The following is a 5,788-nucleotide window of genomic DNA, read 5'->3' as shown; positions in this document are numbered from 1 at the left end:
GGGGGGAGACAGCCCACAAAGGGATGCTGGGTTACGAGGACGCTGAATGGGAGGGGCCCTCAGGACTTCCACCGAAGGGGTCCCCTGGGCAAGGAGGTGAATCATGGGGCTGGAGTAAGAGCTTCGAGAGTATGGGTGCCTGCTGGTCAGGAGAGGAGAGGTGGAGCACCTATCCCAAAGGAGGAAAGAATCTTCTGGAAATGTGTTCAAATTGCCCAAGCCCATTCATTCATTCGCTCATTCTTCAGGACCACCCTGCCCAGACCCCACCCCCACGGAGTCTGATTCAGTCCTACACAGAGCCCTGAAGTGCCCCCAGCACCGCAGGGGGCAGGATGACCGATCCCTTACCAACGTGAGGTACACTGACTGCCTGGGCTCTAACCTGGCCTTCCCCTCAGGATGGGGCCCAGGCCTGTCAGGGGGAACATGGGCTGTGGGGGGAGGGGTCTAGCAGCTCCAGAGACTCCCAGTGGTCTTGTGGGATTCCGGCCCCCAGGGGATAACGCCCCGCCATTGCCAACCCGAAGCTCAGGGAACAGAGAAGGCAGGTGGTGTTCTGGGCCAATCCAGTGCGAAGAGCTGAGCCCTAGGCGGAAAGCTGGCCCTCCTCCAGGCTGGAAATGATGTACGTGGTGGATTTGGGGTTTTGGTTTTGGTTTTGTTTTCTGGTTAATCTGAGAGGCTCTGTCATCCAATTTGTAAAACAAAGCGGGGCGGGATTCACCTTCCTTTCTCCCTGTTTGGGCTGGGGGAGGGGGGCTGGGGGCGGGGAGGATGTGAGGAGTGACCTTGGGCCACCTCTGACACCCACTGAGTCACCGCAGCTGGGTGCCATCTAACTGCACATCGAGTGCTGCCTGCCCAAGGAATGTGGGCACTCACTGCTCACTGATGGAACCCCTGCATTTCCTATGAGTAAAGTTGGGGGTGCTCCGCCTTTCCCAGGGCTGCGGTGGGACAAAGCCAGGGCAGAACTTGAAACACCAAGGAAGGTAGTTGCTGACTTATTACCATCATGGGATAGTAACTGCCTTAGGCACTGGGGAGGAAGGACAGGACTCGAATGAATGCAGGGTGGAACTGTGATGTTCAGGAGTTCCAGGTATAACAGGAGAGACAGGAAAACAATGACAAGAGAAGAAACCAGAGTCCTGAGAGCTGAGTAATCTGTCAGATCACTGGTGGGGCAAGGACACCTAACTGTGTTTCGGAGAAGGGGCCTTTTGAGTTGGGTTTCATAGGATAAGTAGGAGTTCAGCAGAATGCGAGCAGTTCAAGCACAGAAAACAGCAAGTGCAAAGGCCAGGAGGCATGAAAGAAGACGGCTTGTTCAGGAGGCAGGGAGCAGATTAGTGGGGCTTGTTCAGGAGGCAGGTTCAGGAGAGTGTTCTCAGCCTGAAGGGAAAGGAAAGGCCTGGATTTTATCTTCTAGACAACATGTTTTAAGCAGGACAAGGACATGACTAAATGTGTGGTTCATTTTATTAGAGATTCCGTGAATGTGCTTGGTCATCGGAAAATGAGAAAAACCAAACAACTAGATTCCTAGGGGTGGTACTTTAACTTTTGGAGTTTGGTAATTGGGTGGAGGGGTGGGGGGAGGGAGGCTCACAGTAGGAGACGGAGGGTGAAGTCCGCAGACTGACAGAGCTGGCCTGCCCTGCAGCACCTTCCAGCTCCCAGACTGGCCCAGCTGGGGTTTTGGGGGAGGTGGGGAGAAGCCCATCCCAGCCCACATGCTGTCCTGGGCTCCCACGGAAGGTTGTCCCAGGTACCACAGCCAGGCAGTCACCGGCAGCATGCGTGGCCAGGCGTCTGCCCACCGCTGAGCAACCCCTAACATAAAACTAAAAGAAGGCTGTGTGCGCTCCAGAAATACTCCGCCGAAAGCAGGGCGGGCGCTGGAAATAACCGCGAGGGCTGGCTTCCTGCCCAGAGCAATCAGGGAGGAGCCCAGGGAGCCACACTTCCGGTCCCCACACCCTTTTATTTTGGGAAAATCGAGTGTTCCCCACCAGGAGCTGCCGGTCAGGGGAAGGGGTGGCATGGTTCCCCGAGACTCCTGCTTGCTAGAGAATGTTTGCGCACAGAGGCAGGAGGAAGGCCCTCCCATTCATTCGCTCATTCATTCATTTGCTCATTCTTCAGGACCTCCCTGCCCGGGCCAGGCACGGTTCTGGGCACCAGGGCCCCAGTTTGAGAAGCTTCGGACCCTGTGTGGATCTGCTCTGCTGTTCACACGCCCGAGACCATCGGGAGCAGCTTCCTCTTGCTGTCCACAGTCACGGTTCTGGGCACCAGGGCCCCAGTTTGGGAAGCTTCGGACCCCATGTGGATCTGCTCTGCTGTTCACACGCCCGAGATCATCGGGAGCAGCTTCCTCTTGCTGTCCGACGGGGACAGAGGTGACCGGTTTGCTGCGCTGTGTGGGTGCAGGGAGACAATGCAGACAGCGTCAGCACTGCCAGGATGTGAGTCCTCGCCCCATGCACTGCCCTGGTCAGTGCTTTGTCCACAGGCTTGTTCAGGATGGCCTGTGGGCTTGGCTTAGCAGACCCCTCCAGCAGCCTCTGACCTAGAGACCTCTGACCTATCCCATGGCAGCCCCACCCACCCCCACTCCTGCCCGCAAAGCAAACAAACAGATGCTGATGCCCACGGGTCCGCCTCGCCAGGCCTGGTTGGCTTTCCTGGTTAGCCAGACCTGCGCCCCTTCCTCACTTGAAATTAAAATAAAAAAATTTGATGTCTCCATCAGGAGAGAAAAGCGGAGCGTGGCAGACTCGCTAGTTTCCCCAGTACCTGTTCACACCTTCTTGCTTTCCCTGAGATCCCTGATTTTTAGATGGGTGGATGGCTGCCCAGAATCCAGGCTGCTTCCCAACCTCCCTTGCAGCCGGCGTGGCCATTTGAGAAGAAGTGCCATTTGGAACTTCCTAGAAGGATCCTTAAAGGGAGGGAGCGTGCACGTCAGCATCTCCTTCCTTCCTTTGGCTGGAACCCAGCCTGGTAGCTGGAGCCCCGGCAGGTATCTTGGACCACGAGGGGTGAAGCAGCAAGGTGGAGGGAGCCTGGATCGCGGAGCCTCCACCAGCCCGCCTTCGGTGAAAGACATGTTCTCTCATTGAAGCCACGTGATTTGGGGATTTCAGACACTTACCACCAACCTACTACAAACTGAAAGAAAGTATTACTTGGGAGTCGGTAGAAGGTGACCGGAACAATGACTGCGGTGAAACAATAATATTCAGAAACCATTGACAGGTTCAGCTGCCCTTCAAGGCTCTGAACCACAGGGCTGCTCTTGTCTTTAAAACAAACAGAAAACTTAGTCATTAGCCTGAGTAACCAGGATCCTGAATCTCAGTTTGCTCAGGATTGATGGGTAATTGAAAGGGGAACAGCTTTCTCACCAGGTGACTCAGTGCTATCTGGTGCCAAGTCCCTTACCTCACCGCTACCTAAAGTCCTCTGGCGGGGCACACCCGCAGGCAGGCAGCCCCCGGAGCACCGCCTCTGCTGGCCTGGAAGCACCTCCATTCCTGTCCCCGGGGCCCTGCGCTCAGCCAAGAGAGCGGCCCCGTGGATCATGTTTTTTCCATGAGGCAGGGGCGGTGAGGACGGGCAGGTGGGAGCAGGGCAGACCTCCAGGCGGAGGCTTTGAGAGTGGGTCTGGCTTGGTTCTGTGTGGCACACTGTCTTCACCCCAACCTGCAACATCAGCTTTCTCTGGTCTGGTCATGGCCTCCTGCCTTCCGAGCTCCAAAAAGATGACATCTGCCCTTTTCCTGTGCCTGGCCGGTCACCGCTGCTTCCTCAGCTGGATCTCAAGGCCTTGATGCCAACCCCAGCCTCACCGTATTTCCTGACACGACCCTCCTCTCTGTCCCCAGGACGTGCCATGCCTTTCCTGCCTCTGAGCCTTCGTCTACACCCCCCACCTTTCAGCTCAGGCGTGCCCTCCGCACCCCACTCCTCCTCGGCGGAGAGGGCTGGTCTGCAGTGAGAGGAACCTGCTTGCACACCATGACGTGGCTGACGGTGAGACGCTGGGCAAGCTCCCACCCTCTCTGAGCTGCTGTTTCTTCACGTTAAATATTCAAGTCAGTGCATTTTATTGAGCTCCTATTGTGCCTACAACAGTCTGGGTCTCCACAGTGGGAAAATGTACATCTTGCTGCACCCTTTAAATGCCGTGTCAAGCAAGTGTTACTTATTTAAATTTTTATTAAAGTATTAATTACCAATGAAACAAGACTTAGGCAAGGGGACGATAGCTCACACCAAGGGCTACCATGAGGATGCAGAGAGGTGACACAAATAAAGTGCCAGGTCTGGGACCCAGCAAAGAGGGAAAGCTCTTTAAGTTGCAGCTGTCACCACAATGCTGTCCTCTCAACTCCTCTAATAAGCCTCCTTCAATTAAGGTGACACAAATAAAGTGCCAGGTCTGGGACCAGCAAAGAGGAAAAGCTCTTTAAGTTGCAGCTGTCACCACAGTGCTATCCTCTCAACTCCTCTAATAAGCCTCCTTCAGCGAAACCTGACCCCCACCTCCTCATGGCACCTTTGTTTGCACTATATCATCCATCCACCCACCTATTCATCATCCATCCATCCATCTATCAAGCCATCCATCATCTATCCATCCACCAATCTGTCTATTCATCATCCATCCATCCATCCATTAATCCATTCTTCTACACACCCATCCATCCTTTCATCAACCATCTATCCATTCATCCATCCATCCACACACCCATTCATCCATCCATTCATTTATCCATTCATCCATCCATTTATCCATCCATTTATCCATACATCCAGCCCCAACAGAGTCATCCACTCATCATTTATTGCATGCCCACGATGTGCCAGGTCCTCTGCCAGGTGGGTAGGAGGTAATGACAATACACTCCCAGCCCTTCCCCTCATGGAGATAACTGCCAGGTGGGGGAGAGATGCCATCAGAAGGAGTTGACTGTACAGCATTGAGCTTTAATAGATATGTAGGGTAAATGTGCTCCGTAGAGCACATGGGGCAGACACAGGACTTGCAGAAAAGAGGCATCTCAGTTGAGACCTGCAGGTAGAGCAGCCAGGTGATGACGGAGAGGGGGTAAAAAGGGAAGTGGAAGGAGCGCAGGTGGGGTGTTGAACTTGAGGTTAGTAGTAGTGTGAGCCTGGAGAGGTAGCAGAGGACTGTGTAGGCTGAGGAAGGAATCTGAACTTTGACCCAAGCACAGGTTTAGAGGGCTTCAGGCAGGCGGGGCAGGACAAGGGTCTGGTTTTGGGGGAGACGTCTGGCTGCTATGTGGACGAGTTGGAGTGGATGGTCAGTGGGGGTGAGCAGTGATGTGCAGGGAAGGCTGGAGCAGAGGTGACCCCAGCAAGAGTGCAGGGTGATGGCAATCTGGGGCAGAGCACAGGCCCTGGGGTTGCACAGGTTTAGAGGGCTTCAGGCAGGCGGGGCAGGACAAGGGTCTGGTTTTGGGGGAGACGTCTGGCTGCTATGTGGACGAGTTGGAGTGGATGGTCAGTGGGGGTGAGCAGTGATGTGCAGGGAAGGCTGGAGCAGAGGTGACCCCAGCAAGAGTGCAGGGTGATGGCAATCTGGGGCAGAGCACAGGCCCTGGGGTTGGAGAATAGGCTGAGATCAAAAGAATCCACCCCCAACTTTTTATTATTAAGACTTCATCGACAGAACCTAGAGACAGAACCTAGTGAGAGAACATGGCAAAAGATCCTGGACAGAAACTGGCAACAGAACCTAGAGACAGAACCT

At 54.6% G+C, this 5,788-nt stretch overlaps 1 long non-coding RNA gene and 1 pseudogene across 2 annotated transcripts in view; both read left to right on the top strand.

Moving 5' to 3' along the window:
- LOC107184344 overlaps nucleotides 1–2,276 on the top strand; it is a 3,627-nt gene extending 1,351 nt beyond the window's left edge. For both annotated transcript variants that reach the window (XR_001515152.1, XR_001515153.1), the window contains exons 2-3: nucleotides 249–360; nucleotides 2,152–2,276. This is a non-coding gene — a long non-coding RNA (uncharacterized LOC107184344). The remainder of the gene's footprint in view (nucleotides 1–248; nucleotides 361–2,151) is intronic.
- A 1,331-nt stretch (nucleotides 2,277–3,607) lies between these two features.
- The window catches only part of LOC102759503, a 7,954-nt pseudogene continuing 5,773 nt past the window's right edge, over nucleotides 3,608–5,788 (top strand).

The sequence above is a fragment of the Myotis davidii genome, unplaced genomic scaffold (assembly GCF_000327345.1).
Source record: "Myotis davidii unplaced genomic scaffold, ASM32734v1 scaffold425, whole genome shotgun sequence".
Classification (NCBI taxonomy): Eukaryota; Metazoa; Chordata; class Mammalia; order Chiroptera; family Vespertilionidae; genus Myotis; species Myotis davidii.
The sequence above is the reverse complement of the archived record's forward strand: the minus strand, read 5'-3'. Positions and strand labels throughout refer to the sequence as shown.